The sequence below is a fragment of the Hyperolius riggenbachi genome, chromosome 12, assembly GCF_040937935.1.
Source record: "Hyperolius riggenbachi isolate aHypRig1 chromosome 12, aHypRig1.pri, whole genome shotgun sequence".
In the NCBI taxonomy this organism is placed as follows: domain Eukaryota; kingdom Metazoa; phylum Chordata; class Amphibia; order Anura; family Hyperoliidae; genus Hyperolius; species Hyperolius riggenbachi.
Window position 1 is genome coordinate 14,081,717 of NC_090657.1, and position 19,116 is coordinate 14,100,832.

General features: G+C 47.0%; 1 protein-coding gene across 2 annotated transcripts in view; it reads left to right on the forward strand.

The window, feature by feature from the left end:
- Positions 1-17,834: 17,834 nt before the first annotated feature.
- The window catches only part of HDAC5 (histone deacetylase 5), a 229,431-nt gene continuing 228,149 nt past the window's right edge, over positions 17,835-19,116 (forward strand). For both annotated transcript variants that reach the window (XM_068263348.1, XM_068263350.1), the window contains exon 1: positions 17,835-18,748. The gene's annotated coding sequence lies outside the window, so the exon portion shown is untranslated. The remainder of the gene's footprint in view (positions 18,749-19,116) is intronic.

The window sequence follows — 19,116 nt, forward strand, 5'->3', positions numbered from 1 at the left end:
TGATCTCCATGTGGAATGGGTTGTCTGACATGGGAAGGCACAGTGCAAGCACCCGGCAGATATGGAACTCAGCAGAAATATCATAGTTCCTGAAAGGAGAGCACTGACTAAACAGAAATAATCCCAAGCTTGGTTAGGATCTTCCCTATAGTAATGGGGAATCATTAATCCATGTACTAATGAGTTGATTGGCTGTATGCAACACAGCATAGCTCCCAACTTTTTGAGATGAGAAAGAGGGACACTTAAGCCACACCCCTGATCACGCCCCCATCACACCTCTAGTCACACATACCATAAAGATTTCATAAGAAAAATATGTTGTTTTATAATTGAAACCACACTGGCCCTTTCTATCCTGGTTCATTTACCTTCAAATCAACATTTTAAAATGAGTAATATATCAATTTAAAGGATGGGAATAAAGTTTAGAGACAATCAAACACATTTTTTAGTAGAGAAATATATATATTTACATAGAAAGAGGGACAAAGTCCTGAAAGAGGGACAAATGAGGAGGAAAGAGGGACAGAGGGACAGGGCTCCCAAAGAGGTACTGTCCCTCCAAAAGAGGGACAGTTGGGAGCCATGCACAGCAGTAATTTTGGTAGTCATCGGTTAAAGGACAACTGATGTGAGAGGGATATGAAGGCTGCCATATTTATTTTCTTTTAAAGGGAACCTGAAGGGAGGAAAATTATTTAAAATAAAGACTGCAAATAGCAGCTGCAAATGAATATTACATACTAACCTCACTGTCAGTTCCTCTCATTATCTCACCATTTTCTTCTTACAGTGATCCCTTCCAGTACTGACAAGATTTAGTCAGAACTGAAATATAGCAGTTGCTGTCAGTTATATATCAGCAGCTGTCAGTTACAACTGAATGTGCAAGGCTTGTTCAGGGTCTGTGGCTTTTATTCAGGGCACACCCATTTTCACCTTAGTTGAGTTGTGCCGCGTTTTAGCCTGATCATGCAATGGTTATGCCAAGTGGCTCCAAGCAGTATTTATATGTGTGTTCTCACCTTATCCATTCTCTTTCTGCCTTATGCCTCGTACACTCTATGCAAATCCCCGTCACGTCAACGGGTCGAGTCGATAATTTCTGACAGTTCCGATTAGATTTTCGATCAATTTTGTACAGAAGTGATAGGAAAAATAATGTCAGAAACAGCTAATCTGCTGCAAGCTTGTTCAGGGTCTATGGTTTAACTTATTAGAGGCAGAGGACCAGCAGGAAAGCCGGGCAACTAGTATTGTGTAAAAGGAAATAAATATGTCAGCCTCCACATACCTCTCGCTTCAGCTGTCCTTTAACCACTTTACCCCCTATAGGTGCGGATATCTCCGTCACTTTTTCCATCCTTTCACCCCCAGGGACGGAGATATCCGCACCTCCCGCGCTCCCACCGCTGTCCGCGCTCCCGTTCGCTCGTGCGCATGCTCCCGCTCTCGTGCACGCGCCCCGCCCGCTCGCCTGGAGATCAATGAATGGAAAAAAACTTTCCCGTTCGTTGATCTAAGCCTCCCGCAATGATCAGCTGCTTCTATGAGAAGCAGCGATCATTGTAAAAAAAAAAAACCAGTTTCCCAGCCTCATAACACTTCCTGCAAGTGTACTTCCTGTACGCTTGCAGGTCGCATAAACAAAAAGTTACTGTGGCCATCTTGTGGCCAAATAGTAAAACTACACCCTAAAGCATTTGTCATATACAAATACATTACTTTTACACTAAAAATTAACTAATTACCTCCCACACTCCCCAATTATTATTATTTTTTTAATTAAAAAAAAAATACAATAAAAAAAATACATAAATAGTTACCTTAGGGACTGAACTTTTCAAATATATATGTCAAGAGGGTATAACACTGTTACTTTATAAACTATGGACTTGTAATTAGAGATGGACGCAAAACTGAAAAACATGCACCATTATTTAGAAATAAGATATTGGCGCCAAACATTGTGATAGGGACATAATTTAAACGGTTTTATAACCGGTACAAATGGGCAAATCAATTTCATGGGTTTTAATTACAGTAGCATGCATTATTTAAAAACTATAATGGCCGAAAACTGAAAAACAATGATTTTTTTCCCACATTTTTCCTATTTTCCCATTAAAACACATTTAGAATAAAATAATTCTTGGCATAATGTCCCACCTAAAGAAAGCCTAATCGGTGGCGAAAAAAACAAGATATAGTTCAATTCATTGCTATAAGTAATGATAAAGTTATAGACGAATCAATGGAAGGAGTGCTGAAAGGTGAAAATTGCTCTGGTGCTCAAGAGGTAAAACCCCTCAGCGGTGAAGTGGTTAAAGCACACCTGAACTAAGAGATATATGGAGACCGCCATATTTATTTCCTTAAAAACCATTCCAGTTGCCTGGCTATCCTGCTGAACTCTTTGGTTGCAGTAGTATCTGGATCACACACCTGAAACAAGCATGCAGCTTGCAAATGAGGTACGACTAGATTAAAGGATACCCGAAGTGACATGTGACATGATGCGATAGGCATGGGTATGTACCCATGTCTATTAGCACACTAATAACTAGGCTGTGTTCCTTTTTTCTTTCTCTGCCTGAAAGAGTTAAATATTAGGTATGTAAGTGGCTGACTCAGTCCTGACTCAGACAGGAAGTGACTACAGTGTGACCCTCACTGATAAGAAATTTCCCTTTTTATCTATTCCATGCTCTCAAAAGCCATTTTCTGCTAGGAAAGTGTTTTATAGTTGGAATTTCTTATCAGTGAGGGTTACACTGTAGTCACTTCCTGTCTGAGTCAGGACTGACTCAATTACATACCTAATATTTAACCCTTTCAGGCAGAGAAAGAAAAAAAGAAACAAAGCATAGTTATTTGTGTGCTAGGCACTGTACATACCCATGTCTATCTCGTTTTTCTGAGTTACAAAATGTTTCCCGTCCTCCTAATGCTTCCTGGAGGCGTACGATCATGCTTCCAGGACTTTTTGACTGTGGCCATCTTGTGGCCAAATAGTAAAACTACACCCACATCTATTTTTTATTAAAGTAATACATTATTTTACATTTAAAATTAGCTGTTTACCTCCCACACCACAAATTTTCCAAATAAAATTTTTAATAAAAAAATTACAATAAAAAAAACAAAAAACATAAATAGTTACCTAAGGGTCTGAACTTTTTAAATATGCATGTCAAAGGAGTATATTAACATTTTTTTTTTAAATATGGGCTTGTAAATAGTGATGGACGCAAATTGAAAAATACACTTTTATTTCCAAATAAAATATCGGCGTCATACATTGTGATAGGGATATCATTTAAATGGTGTAATAAGTAGGACAAATGGGCAGATAAAATACATGGGTTTTAATTACGGTAGCATGTATTAATTTCAAACTATAATGGCCAAAAACTGAGAAATAATGATTTTTTTTCCATTTCTTTCTTAATATTCCTGTTAAAATGGATTTAGAATAAATTAATTCTTAGCAAAATGTATCACCCCAAGAAAGCCTAAATGGTGGCAGAAAAACCAAGATATAGATAATTTCAGTGTGATAAGTAGTGATAAAGTTATTGGCAAATGAATGGGAGGTGAAAGTTGCTCAGATGCAAAAAAAAAAATACAACCCTGTGGTTAAACATGGAGGGTCCTGGTTTGGGGAAGGGCAACAGCGTTTGTGTTGATGGGTCAGAAAAAATACGTTTAGATGGGCTGTATAAAGCAAGTACGTGAAAACGAGTTCTTATGATATGGGGTCGATTTATCAAGACAAGTGCTTGGCCTGGCCGCCGCTCCACTCCACAGTTCCTTATGCACCTGTCTTGAGAAAGCATCTCTGGTTTGTCTTGCAAGTTAGCAGCTAACTCTAGTCTGTGGTCTCACCCCTGCAGGCTGCACCCTCTGTTCTCATCCATATCCACATTCCCTCCTTCTCCAGAAGGACTGGGCGTTTCATGAGAGAGAGGGAGAAGAGAGGAAAAAAAATACTGGGGTTACCATGGCAACCGGCTCTCGGACTCAGCAAGTTCCCAGAACCTTCGGCAGTGGGATAGACAAGACCGTGAGTGAAAATAGTATAAAGGAAAAAAAAAAAGAGGATAAAGGCCTAAAAAAAGAATTGCAGACTTCTGGAGTCAGACTGCATATTTTGTAGATTTTTTTTTTCTTTAGATTGAAAGATCTGACAAATGGTGACAATGGTGGTGAGCAACTAACAGCAGCCAAAGAGATTTCAAAAGTGCATCAGGGACAAGACTTGTTGGTCTTGCTGTACATCAAATGCTGATCCACTAGCTTCAATATTTTCTAAATTACTCATCTGGGGCAAGTGTACATGTGAGATGTTCCCTGATCTCCAAACCTGCTCCGGTGAATAGGCTCAGAAAGTTTTGCTGCCAGAGGATGAGCATAACAGTCAATTAGTTTGCATTACTGGACTGAGATCAACAATGACAGCTTCAGTGTTTTCACCATAATGTTGTGGTTTGTGCTTAAAATGGGCTCCTGATCTAAAATGCAATATGCCTAAATTGTTTATTTTTATCTCCTTTGCTGCTACACCTAACATTTACCTTTCTTCCGCTGTGCCTAACACTAACCTTCTAGCCCCTACACCTAACACTAACCTACTTGTCAATACATCTAACACTAACCGTCTAGCCCCTACACCTAGCACTAACCTTCCTGCCCCTACACCTAGCACTAACCTTCCTGCCCCTACACCTAACACTAACCTTCCTGCCACTATACCTAACACTAACCTACTTGTCGATACACCTAACACTAACCTTCTAGCCCCTACACCTAGCACTAACCTTCCTTCCACTATACCTAACACTAACCTTCCTTATGCAACACCTAACACTAACCTCCCTGCCACTACACCTAACACTAACCTACTTGTCGATACACCTAACACTAACCTTCTTGACACTACACCTAACACTAACCTTTCTGCCGCTGTGCCTAGCACTAACCTACATGCCACTACACTTAACACTAACCTACCTATTGCTACACCTAACACTAACCTTTCAGCCCCTACACCTAGCACTAACCTTCCTGACACTACACCTAACACTAACCTTCCTAATGCAACACCTAACACTAACCTTCCGGACACTACGCCTAACACTAACCTTCCAGCCACTACACCTAGCACTAACCTTCCAGCCCCTACACCTAACACTAACCTTCCTGACACTACACCTAACACTAACCTTCTAGCCCCTACTCCTAGCACTAACCTTCCGGACACTACGCCTAACACTAACCTTCCAGCCCCTACACCTAACACTAACCTTCTAGCCCCTACACCTAGCACTAACCTTCCGGACACTACGCCTAACACTAACCTTCCTGATACTACATGTCAAACTAACCTTCTAGCCCCTACACCTAGCACTAACCTTCCGGACACTACGTCTAACACTAACCTTCCTGACACTACACCTAACACTAACCTTCTAGCCCCTACACCTAGCACTAACCTTCCGGACACTACGCCTAACACTAACCTTCCTGACACTACACCTAACACTAACCTTCTAGCCACTACACCTAACACTAACCTTCCTGCCACTACTCCTAACACTATCCTTCCTGACACTACACCTAACACTAATCTTCTAGCCCCTACACCTAGCACTAACCTTCCGGACACTACGCCTAACACTGACCTTCCTGACACTACACCTAACACTAACCTTCCTGACACTACACCTAACACCAACATTCCTGACACTACTCCTAACACTAACCTTCCTGACACTACTCCTAACACTAACCTTCCTAATGCAACACCTAACACTAACCTTCCGGACACTACGCCTAACACTAACCTTCCAGCCACTACACCTAGCACTAACCTTCCAGCCCCTACACCTAACACTAACCTTCCTGACACTACACCTAACACTAACCTTCTAGCCCCTACTCCTAGCACTAACCTTCCGGACACTACGCCTAACACTAACCTTCTAGCCCCTACACCTAACACTAACCTTCTAGCCCCTACACCTAGCACTAACCTTCCGGACACTACGCCTAACACTAACCTTCCTGATACTACACGTCAAACTAACCTTCTAGCCCCTACACCTAGCACTAACCTTCCGGACACTACGTCTAACACTAACCTTCCTGACACTACACCTAACACTAACCTTCTAGCCCCTACACCTAGCACTAACCTTCCGGACACTACGCCTAACACTAACCTTCCTGACACTACACCTAACACTAACCTTCTAGCCACTACACCTAACACTAACCTTCCTGCCACTACTCCTAACACTATCCTTCCTGACACTACACCTAACACTAATCTTCTAGCCCCTACACCTAGCACTAACCTTCCGGACACTACGCCTAACACTGACCTTCCTGACACTACACCTAACACTAACCTTCCTGACACTACACCTAACACCAACATTCCTGACACTACTCCTAACACTAACCTTCCTGACACTACACCTAACACTAACCTTCTAGCCCCTACACCTAGCACTAACCTTCCGGACACTACACCTAACACTAACCTTCCTGACACTACACCTAACACTAACCTTCTAGCCCCTACACCTAGCACTAACCTTCCGGACACTACGCCTAACACTAACCTTCCTGACACTACACCTAACACTAACCTTCTAGCCCCTACATTTAGCACTAACCTTCCGGACACTACGCCTAACACTAACCTTCCTGACACTACACCTAACACTAACCTTCCTGACACTACACCTAACACTAACCTTCTAGCCCCTACACCTAGCACTAACCTTCTGGACACTACGCCTAACACTAACCTTCCTGACACTACACCTAACACTAACCTTCTAGCCACTACACCTAACACTAACCTTCCGGACACTACGCCTAACACTAACCTCCCTGACACTACACCTAACACTAACCTTCTAGCCCCTACACCTAGCACTAACCTTCCGGACACTACGCCTAACACTAACCTTCCTGACACTACACCTAACACTAACCTTCTAGCCCCTACACCTAGCACTAACCTTCCGGACACTACGCCTAACACTAACCTTCCTGACACTACACCTAACACTAACCTTCTAGCCCCTACACCTAGCACTAACCTTCCGGACACTACGCCTAACACTAAACTTCCTGACACTACACCTAACACTAACCTTCCTGACACTACACCTAACACTAACCTTCTAGCCCCTACACCTAGCACTAACCTTCCGGACACTACGCCTAACACTAACCTTCCTGACACTACACCTAACACTAACCTTCTAGCCACTACACCTAGCACTAACCTTCCGGACACTACGCCTAACACTAACCTTCCTGACACTACACCAAACACTAACCTTCTAGCCACTACACCTAGCACTAACCTTCCGGACACTACGCCTAACACTAACCTTCCTGGCACTACACCTAACACTAACCTTCTAGCCCCTACACCTAGCACTAACCTTCCGGACACTACGCCTAACACTAACCTTCCTGACACTACACCTAACACTAACCTTCTAGCCCCTACACCTAGCACTAACCTTCCGGACACTACGCCTAACACTAACCTTCCTGACACTACACCTAACACTAACCTTCCTGCCACTACTCCTAACACTAACCTTCCTGACACTACACCTAACACTAACCTTCTAGCCCCTACACCTAGCACTAACCTTCCGGACACTACGCTTAGCACGAACCTTTCTGACACTACACCTAACACTAACTTACCTGCCACTGCACCTAACACTAACTTACCTGCCACTACACCTAACACTAACCTGCCGGTCGCTACACAAAACACCTTCCAGCTCCTACACCCTAACATTAACCTTACTGCCACTATGCCTAACAGTAACCTACTTGCCGCTGCGCCTAACACTAACCTACTTGTCGATACACCTAACACTAACCTTCTAGCCCCTACACCTAGCACTAACCTTCCTTCCACTATACCTAACACTAACCTTCCTTATGCAACACCTAACACTAACCTCCCTGACACTACACCTAACACTAACCTACTTGTCGATACACCTAACACTAACCTTCCTGACACTACACCTAACACTAACCTTTCTGCCGCTGTGCCTAGCACTAACCTACCTGCCACTACACTTAACACTAACCTACCTGTTGCTACACCTAACACTAACCTTTCAGCCCCTACACCTAACACTAACCTTCCTGACACTACACCTAACACTAACCTTCCTAATGCAACACCTAACACTAACCTTCCGGACACTACGCCTAACACTAACCTTCCAGCCACTACACCTAGCACTAACCTTCCAGCCCCTACACCTAACACTAACCTTCCTGACACTACACCTAACACTAACCTTCTAGCCCCTACTCCTAGCACTAACCTTCCGGACACTACGCCTAACACTAACCTTCCAGCCCCTACACCTAACACTAACCTTCTAGCCCCTACACCTAGCACTAACCTTCCGGACACTACGCCTAACACTAACCTTCCTGATACTACACGTCAAACTAACCTTCTAGCCCCTACACCTAGCACTAACCTTCCGGACACTACGCCTAACACTAACCTTCCTGACACTACACCTAACACTAACCTTCTAGCCCCTACACCTAGCACTAACCTTCCGGACACTACGCCTAACACTAACCTTCCTGACACTACACCTAACACTAACCTTCTAGCCACTACACCTAACACTAACCTTCCTGCCACTACTCCTAACACTATCCTTCCTGACACTACACCTAACACTAATCTTCTAGCCCCTACACCTAGCACTAACCTTCCGGACACTACGCCTAACACTGACCTTCCTGACACTACACCTAACACTAACCTTCCTGACACTACACCTAACACCAACATTCCTGACACTACTCCTAACACTAACCTTCCTGACACTACACCTAACACTAACCTTCTAGCCCCTACACCTAGCACTAACCTTCCGGACACTACACCTAACACTAACCTTCCTGACACTACACCTAACACTAACCTTCTAGCCCCTACACCTAGCACTAACCTTCCGGACACTACGCCTAACACTAACCTTCCTGACACTACACCTAACACTAACCTTCTAGCCCCTACATTTAGCACTAACCTTCCGGACACTACGCCTAACACTAACCTTCCTGACACTACACCTAACACTAACCTTCCTGACACTACACCTAACACTAACCTTCTAGCCCCTACACCTAGCACTAGCCTTCTGGACACTACGCCTAACACTAACCTTCCTGACACTACACCTAACACTAACCTTCTAGCCACTACACCTAACACTAACCTTCCGGACACTACGCCTAACACTAACCTCCCTGACACTACACCTAACACTAACCTTCTAGCCCCTACACCTAGCACTAACCTTCCGGACACTACGCCTAACACTAACCTTCCTGACACTACACCTAACACTAACCTTCTAGCCCCTACACCTAGCACTAACCTTCCGGACACTACGCCTAACACTAACCTTCCTGACACTACACCTAACACTAACCTTCCTGACACTACACCTAACACTAACCTTCTAGCCCCTACACCTAGCACTAACCTCTTGGACACTACGCCTAACACTAACCTTCCTGACACTACACCTAACACTAACCTTCTAGCCACTACACCTAGCACTAACCTTCCGGACACTACACCTAACACTAACCTTCCTGACACTACACCAAACACTAACCTTCTAGCCACTACACCTAGCACTAACCTTCCGGACACTACGCCTAACACTAACCTTCCTGGCACTACACCTAACACTAACCTTCTAGCCCCTACACCTAGCACTAACCTTCCGGACACTACGCCTAACACTAACCTTCCTGACACTACACCTAACACTAACCTTCTAGCCCCTACACCTAGCACTAACCTTCCGGACACTACGCCTAACACTAACCTTCCTGACACTACACCTAACACTAACCTTCCTGCCACTACTCCTAACACTAACCTTCCTGACACTACACCTAACACTAACCTTCTAGCCCCTACACCTAGCACTAACCTTCCGGACACTACGCTTAGCACGAACCTTTCTGACACTACACCTAACACTAACTTACCTGCCACTGCACCTAACACTAACTTACCTGCCACTACACCTAACACTAACCTGCCGGTCGCTACACAAAACACCTTCCAGCTCCTACACCCTAACATTAACCTTACTGCCACTATGCCTAACAGTAACCTACTTGCCGCTGCGCCTAACACTAACCTACCTGCCGCTATGCCTAACACTAACCTACCTACTGTTACACCTACCACTAACCTTCCTGTCGCTACACCTAACGCTAACCTACCTGCCTCTGTGCCTAACACTAACCTTCCTGCCATTATACCTAACACTGACCTTCCTGCCATTACACCTAACACTAACCTACCTGCCACCACACCAAACACTAACCTTCTAGCCTCTACACCCTAACACTAACCTTCCTGCCACTACACCTAACACTGACCTTGCTGCCGCTACGCCTAACACTAATCTTCCCGCTGCTACACCTAACACTGACCTTCCTGCCATTACACCTTACAGTAATCTACCCGCTGCTACACCTAACACTAACCTTCCTGCCACTATACCTAACACTGACCTTCCTGCCATTACACCTTACACTAACCATCCTGCCACTACACCTAACACTAACCTACTAACCTTCCTGCCACTACATCTAACTCTAACCTTTCCACCACTGTGCCTAACACTAACCTACCTGCCACTACACCAACCACTAACTTACCTGCCACTACACCAAACACTAACCTACCTGCCACTACACCAATCACTAACCTTCCTGCCACTACACCTAACACTGACCTTGCTGCCGCTACACCTAACACTTACCTTGCTGCCGCTACACCTAACACTAATCTTCCCGCTGCTACACCTAACACTGACCTTCCCGCTGCTACACCTAACACTGACCTTCCTGCCATAACACCTTACACTAACCATCCTGCCACTACACCTAGCACTAACCTACTAACCTTCCTGCCACTACATCTAACTCTAACCTTTCCACCACTGTGACTAACACTAACCTACCTGCCACTACACCAACCACTAACTTACCTGCCACTACACCAATCACTAACCTACCTGCTACTACACCAATCACTAACCTACCTGCCACTACACCAACCACTAACCTACCTGCCACTACACCAAACACTAACTTACCTGCCACTACACCAATCACTAGCCTACCTGCCACTACACCAATCACTAACCTACCTGCCATTACACCAACCACTAACCTACCTGCCACTACACCAAACACTAACCTACCTGTCACTACACCAAGCACTAACCTTGCTGCCACTAAGCCTAACACTAACCTACCGACCACTACACCAAACACTAACCTATCTGCCACTACACCAAACACTAACCTACCTGCCACTACACCAACCTCTAACTTACCTGCCACTACACAAATCACTACCCTACCTGCCACTACACCAAACACTAACCTACCTGTCACTACACCAAGCACTAACCTTGCTGCCGCTACGCCTAACACTAACCTACCGGCCACTACACCAACCTCTAACTTACCTGCCACTACACCAATCATTAACCTACCTGCCACTACACCAACCACTAAGCTACCAGCCACTACACCAAACAGTAACCTACCTGCCACTACACCAAAGACTAACTTTGTTGCGCTACGCCTAACACTAACCTACCTGCCACTACACCTAACACTAACCTTCCAGCCGCTAGGCTTAAAGGATACCTTAGCTCAAAGTTAAATTAAAAATGGGGGGAACAGGCATGTTTAGTGGACTCTCCTCATGCCCAGTGCTCCTCCTGTTCTCCTCCATACCCTTCTGGTACAGCCTACCGACCCCCGAGCTTACTTCCTGGTCGTGGCTGACTGTGAATCCTTGTCTGTCCCCCCATGGCCGGTAGCGCTCTGCACAAGCGAAATACGTAGGGGGGGAGGCGAACGGATGGAGCGTTGGGCATGAGGAGAGTCAACTCAACATACCTGCTCCCCCCTGTTTTTAATTTAACTTTGAGCTAAGGTATCCTTTAACACTAACCTTCCTGCTGCTACACCTAACACTAACCTTCCTGCCAACATACCTCACACTAACCTACCTGTTGCTACACCTAACCCTAACCTTCGTGCCACTACACCTAACACTAACCTTCCTGCTGCTACACCTAACACTAACCTCGCTGTCTCTACGCTGAGTGGTGCCCACTAGATCTATTTTGTGGAATCTTACTATTTCTTTGTAATAAAAGGGACTGCCTAAAATATCCATTCAATACCCCATAGTACTGCTGTGGTTTCAGATTACTGGATGCTAATTGCTGGATCATGTGCCAGTAGTCCTGAGACTGCTCTTTTTTGCAGGGCTAACCAGAGTCTGGTCTCAGAAACCTTTTTGGTTTTGTTGATGTCACCGCCTGAACCTTACCCCTGAGAATGCTGGGAAGTCCTTTCTATGCTGCAACCTGTATTAAACTTAAATATAGATTGCTTTTAATAGGCAGGGCATGCAGAGTATTTTAACCACATATACATTTTTACATAACTGCCCTGCCTTTGATTGAGGTTAAATATCATGATCAATCTTCTGTCTGAGCAATTTTTTTCTTTCTTTTTGAACCAATATGGTTTTCTTTCTGAACCATTTCAGTATGCTTGATGCCGGCTTTATACCTGTGCGCCAACATGGTCATACGCACATCACACCTCGCATGCCCTTTGCCGCCCCTTGCCAAGTGACTTACTCCTTGCTGGACAGGAAGTACAATACTGATAATCCCAGGTTCCCCAAACTATTTGCATTGTTTTGACGAGTACATTGCGGGGACAAACAAATATCATATATATATGATATATAACATTGACTTCTCAGAGAACATAAATGAAAAGGCTGCTTTTTTTGCGCTGTGCAGCACTTTTGCTGACGTTCTATAACAGTAAAAATGTCACCAATATGACACCTCCATTCAGTAAACTAGACCACTTAAAGGATACCCGAAGTGACATGTAACATGATGAGATAGACATGTTTATGTAAAGTGCCTAGCACACAAATAACTAGGCTGTGTTCCTTTTTTTCTTTCTCTGCCTGAAAGAGTTAAATATCAGGTATGTAAGTGGCTGACTCAGTCCTGACTCAGACAGGAAGTGACTACAGTGTGACCCTCACTGATAAGAAATTCCAACTATAAAACCCTTTCCTAGCAGAAAATGACTTCTGAGAGCAAGAAAGAGATAAAAAGGGCTCATGATGCTAGCCCAACATGGAAAAGAGCAGTCTACAAGCCATGGGTCATAGACTACTAACGGGGAGCCTGCGGTGTAGCACAGGTACCGCAAGGAGAACAGGAAGGCTCTATAGGACTCAGAGCCTTTCATCTCCATAGGTACGGATCGGTTTGTGTGTTTTTTTTATCTTTACTTCAGACTCCTGTTAAAGAAAAAAAACAAAAACAAAAGTTAGAGAAATATAGAGACTTCCATTGCTAGTTGATACAAAAACAAAAAACAAACCTGGCTATTAAACAGCATAGCAATAGCAGCTTCCATATTCAAGTTTCATTTTCCTGCACGTAAACCTTAAGGGACCGTTTCCACTAGCCATCGCGTGTGGCTGGGTGACGTGCGGCGGCACTTCCTGGTCTGCGGGAACGCAGACGAATCCCAGAAGCCGTGCTATGCACAGCTATGCAGCCTCCCGTGCGAAAACTGTGGACAATGCTGGCCAAATCGCTCGGGCTAGCGATCCGGCTGGCGGCGCCATTATTTCCTATGGCACAGTTTCCCCCGAGCGATTTGCCTGTGGGCAGAGCAAGGACAAGGTCCTCCAGCACCCAAGGCTGAGTCACCAAAGTGCGCCCCTCCATCCCTCCCACCCCAGCCGTCACACACTGATTGCTATTAGACTAAGAGGCCCCTCCCTCCCACCCCAGCCATCACACACTGATTGCTATTACACTAAGAGGCTCCTCCCCATCCCTCCCACCCCAGCCGTCACACACTGATTGCTATTACACTAAGAGGCCCCTCCATCCCTCCCACCCCAGCAGTCACACACTGATTGCTATTACACTAAGAGGCACCTCCCCCATCCCTCCCACCCCAGCCGTCACACACTGATTGCTATTACACTAAGAGGCCCCTCCATCCCTCCCACCCCAGCCATCACACACTGATTGCTATTAGACTAAGAGGTGCCCCAATACCGCAACACCTTAATCTCTAGTTATGTGGCTTGCAGTCACTGCCATGTATCCCCTTCTCTTATTTATCTCTGCTTCAAACACAATAGAGGAATGATAGCTGAGTGAGTTGTGCGCCCCCTCCTACACTGCGCCCTGAGGCTGGAGCCTCTCTCGCCTCTGCCTTGGCCCGCCCCTGTGCCCTCTTACTCTGCACCCTGAGGCTGGAGCGCCTCTCACCTCTTCCCCGCTCTGCGTCCCCTCCTACACTGCTCCCTGAGGCTGGAGCCTCTCTCGCCTCTGCCCCGCCCTGCGTCCCCTCCCACACTGCGCCCTGAGGCTGGAGCCTCTCTCGCCTCTGCCCCGCCCTGCGTCCTCTCCCACACTGCGCCCTGAGGCTGGAGCCTCTCTCGCCTCTGCCTTGGCCCGCCCCTGTGCCCTCCTACACTGTGCCCTGAGGCTGGAGCCTCTCTCGCCTCTGCCTTGGCCCGCCCCTGTGCCCTCTTACTCTGCACCCTGAGGCTGGAGCGCCTCTCACCTCTTCTCCGCTCTGCGTCCCCTCCTACACTGCTCCCTGAGGCTGGAGCCTCTCTCGCCTCTGCCCCGCCCTGCGTCCCCTCCCACACTGCGCCCTGAGGCTGGAGCCTCTCTCGCCTCTGCCCCGCCCTGCGTCCTCTCCCACACTGCGCCCTGAGGCTGGAGCCTCTCTCGCCTCTGCCTCGGCCCTGCGCCCCTCCTACACTGCGCCCTGAGGCTGGAGCCTCTCTCACCTCTGCCTCGGCCCTCCCCTGTGCCCTCCTACACTGTGCCCTGAGGCTGGAGCCTCTCTCGCCTCTGCCTCGGCCCTCCCCTGTGCCCTCCTACACTGCGCCCTGAGGCTGGAGCCTCTCTCGCCTCTGCCCCGCCCTGCGTCCCCTCCTACACTGCGCCCTGAGGCTGGAGCCTCTCTCGCCTCTGCCCCGCCCTGCGTCCCCTCCCACACTGCGCCCTGAGGCTGGAGCCTCTCTCGCCTCTGCCCTGCCCTGCCTGTGGGGAACCTCTGCGGATTCGGCACGGTTTCCGCACTGGTGGAAACGGGCCCTAAAGGGAACCTGAGGTGAGAGGGATATGGAAACTGCCAAATTTATTTCCTTGTAAATAATGCTTTTGATATGTAGTGTTTTAGTCAAAAACCTGGAACAAAAATATGGCTTATGCTAGGTACACACTATGAGATTTTATGGTCGATTTACTGTCAGATCGATTATTTCCAACATATCCGATTTGCTTTCCGATCGTTATCCAAGCATTTTCCGATCAATTTCCGTTAACTTTAATAGGAAATCGATTGGAAAATGCTCGGAAATCGATCAGAAAGCAAATCGGAGATGTTGGAGATAATCGATCTGACAGTAAATCGGTCATAAAATCTCATAGTGTGTACCCAGCATTAGAGTTGGTCCAGGTCTCTGGAGGTCCCTTCACAATGAGAAAGAAGATCCTCCGGCCTGTAGAAAAGGGGGGGGGGGGAGACCGCGAGCCCAATAGTGCAGTATCGGCAGGTAAGTAATTGTGGGTAATTTATACTCACAAGGATGGGTTGCAGTCCTGCAACCACCATACAGGCATGCGGAAAAAAAAACATTCCTGCTCGGTATCCCGGAACCTTCTGGAACAGGGTGGTCGCTCTCCTCCTGTTAGCCTTTCCACTGGTAGGGCAAGTGTACAAGTGGAAAGTGCAAAATATCCCTTTTGTTAAAGGAGAACTGTAGAGAGAGGTATATGGAGGCTGCCATATTGATTTCCTTTTAAGCAATACCAGTTGCCTGGCAGCCCTGCTGATCTATCTGCCTGCAGTAGTGTGAATAACACCAGAAACAAGCAAGCAGCTAATCTAGTCAGATCTGACAAAAATGTCAGAAACACTTGATCTGCTGCATGCTTGTTTAGGGTCTAGGGCTAAGAGTATTAGAGGCAGAGGATCAGCAGGGCAGCCAGGCAACTGGTATTGCTTAAAAGGAAATAAACATGTCAGTCTCCATACACCTCTCACTACAGTTCTCCTTTAAAGGGGGTGAGGGTAATAACTGTTTAAGAGGTTTGGGAGGTGCTCCGTTTTTCTGCTAATGGGTCTAAGCATGATAACTATGCAGTAATATAGAAAGAGGTGTCTTACCTCCAAAGAAGACTCACTCGAATAGGATATAAGGAGTCTTTATTAAAGTGGTTAATTGTAGACAACGCGTTTCACGGGTCTCAGCGCGCTTCCTCAGGTCAATACAAACAAATATCCTTTAAAGAGAGTCTGAAGCGAGATTAAATCAATGATTTTAACTTGTATTAATGTTAAGCACTATAGCTAGTGCTAAAACGCTGCGTCCCCGCAGCAAAACGAGGGGTTTATACCCCCCAAATTCCCTCTGCAAACTGTGGGGAGCGCTTCCTGATTGAGGCAGAGCTTAGGGCTGTAGCTCTGCCTCTCCCCGCATCAATCCCCGCCTCTCCCCGCCCCTCTCAATCTTCCTTCACTGAGAGGGGCGGGGGAGAGGCAGAGATTGACATGCATGGAGGCAGAGCTGCAGCCCTAAGCTCTGCCTCCATGAGCAGCAAAATCCGCGACCAAGATAGTCATGGATTTGGCTATAGAATATGGCTTATCCAGTGAAATTGAGTCAGAGCGCCTGATCCTCATATACTTTTTCAGGGGCTATGGCAAAAAGTGTTAGAGACACAGGATCAGGAGAACTGCCAGGCAACCTGTAATGAAAATATCCTCCCCTCGGGGGTAATCACCTGGGGTGGGGGAAGCCTCCAGATCCTATCGAGGCTTCCCCCGTCCTCCTCGGTCCCACGGCGGCGGCGATAAAGCTCCCGGTACAGCAGGGATGTAAATATTTACCTTCCCGGCACCAGCGCAGGCGCAGTATTGGCTCTCCACTCGGAGATGGGCGGAAATAGCTGATCGCTGTCGGGCCGCTCTACTGCACAGGCACAAGTCTCCTGCAAGTCTCCTGCGCCTGCGTAGTAGAGCGGACCCGACAGAGATCGGCTATTTCCGCCTATCTCCGTGCTGAGAGCCGCAACAGTGCCCCCCGCTGGAGCCAGGGAAGGTAAATATATCAGCGCTTATCGAGGGAGGATTCCGGGACGCTTCAGGGGGAGCCAGCGCTAAATTGCCTGCAGCTACAGGGATAGGGAAGCATCATTGGGACCCTGAGGCTTCCCCCTCCCGAGGTGAGGACCCCCCAGGGGAACTTTTTTTTTGTTACAGGTTCTCTTTAAAAGGAAATACATATGGCAGCCTCCATATTCCCTCTCCCCATCGGGTTCCCTTTAAATATCTCGCTCACTCCTGTGTAGAAAGAGGAATGAAGATCTGTCATCACAACAGAAACAAATGTATCATAATAATTCCTTTCAGGCTACTGTGACAGTAGTTAAAGCTTTCCTATGCGCACAGTAACACCAGGAGCTGGCAGCAAAGAGGGGTTATGGCTCCTTTAAAAGGGACGCAGGTTTTTTTTTCATCTGTCTGGCCACACCCCCTCATTTGCAAGTCACGCCTTTGCACTGGCAGGCTATTTTTAGGGCCAGGGAGTCACGTGACCCCCCAGGGTGACGTCACTGAATGTTGTTGTTGGTGCCTGGGAGAGAGACTGCAAGATCCAAAAGGGAGAGACTGCAAGGAAGGGAGGCAGAGAGACAGCAAGAGAGAAGGGGGGAGTGATGTGAAGAGACCAGGCTGGACTAATAACTAGAAGCCTGCTGGGCACACAGCTTGCTGTCTGTGGCTATGGACACTCCCCCTAGAGAGACAGCAGAGGAGACACAAGAGACAGCCATCCTCTGAGTGACAGAAGAGACAGTCACCCTCTGAGTGACAGAAGAGACCTCCATGTACTGAGAGAGACAGCCAGCCTCTGAGTGACAGAAGAGACAGCCATCCTGTGAGTGACAGAAGAGACAGCCATCCTCTGAGTGACAGAAGAGACAGCCATCCTCTGAGACAGCCAGCCTCTGAGTGACAGAAGAGACAGCCATCCTGTGAGTGACAGAAGAGACAGCCATCCTCTGAGTGACAGAAGAGACAGCCATCCTCTGAGACAGCCATCCTCTGAGTGACAGAAGAGACAGCCATCCTCTGAGTGACAGAAGAGACAGCCACCCTCTGAGTGACAGAAGAGACCTCCATGCACTGAGAGAGAGAGAGACAGCCATCCTCTGAGTGACAGAAGAGACAGCTATCCTCCGAGTGACACAAGAGTCAGCCACCCTCTGAGTGACAGAAGAGACATCCACCCTCTTGAGTGACAGAAGAGAAGAGAGAGAGAGATACAGCCATCCTCTGAGTGACAAGAGACAGCTATCCTCTGAGTGACAGAAGAGACCTTCATGCACTGAGAGAGACAGCCAAGAGACACCCCAATGACAGGTATCTCTGCACAGCTACCTGACCGATGAAACCCACCAGCCAGAGAGACCGCAGACGTCCGACACAGCGAAGCCAGAGACATCAGCTCACCTAGGCACTCCGAGACATCCCCCAAGAGGTCAGGTGACACCTGTTACATTATTATCCCTGCTAGATCAGTGTTTGTAGTTATTGTGTGCTGTCATGAATTGTGTCCTGATGTTAATAACTACCTTATGCTGGGTACACACGGTGCGTTCCCGCACTCGATGCCCCGCTCGATTCCCGGCCGCTCGATTATTTCCGACATGTCCGATTCACGTTTCGATGGATCGTTAGGTCAATTTGGCATACTTTACATGAGAATCGACCTAAGAATCATCGAAACACGATCGGAAATAATCGAGCGGCTCGGAATCAAGCGGCGCATCGCGTGCGGGGACGCACCATGTGTCCCATCCATACACGTTACAATCCTATATCTGATTGTGATCTTGTGATGCATCC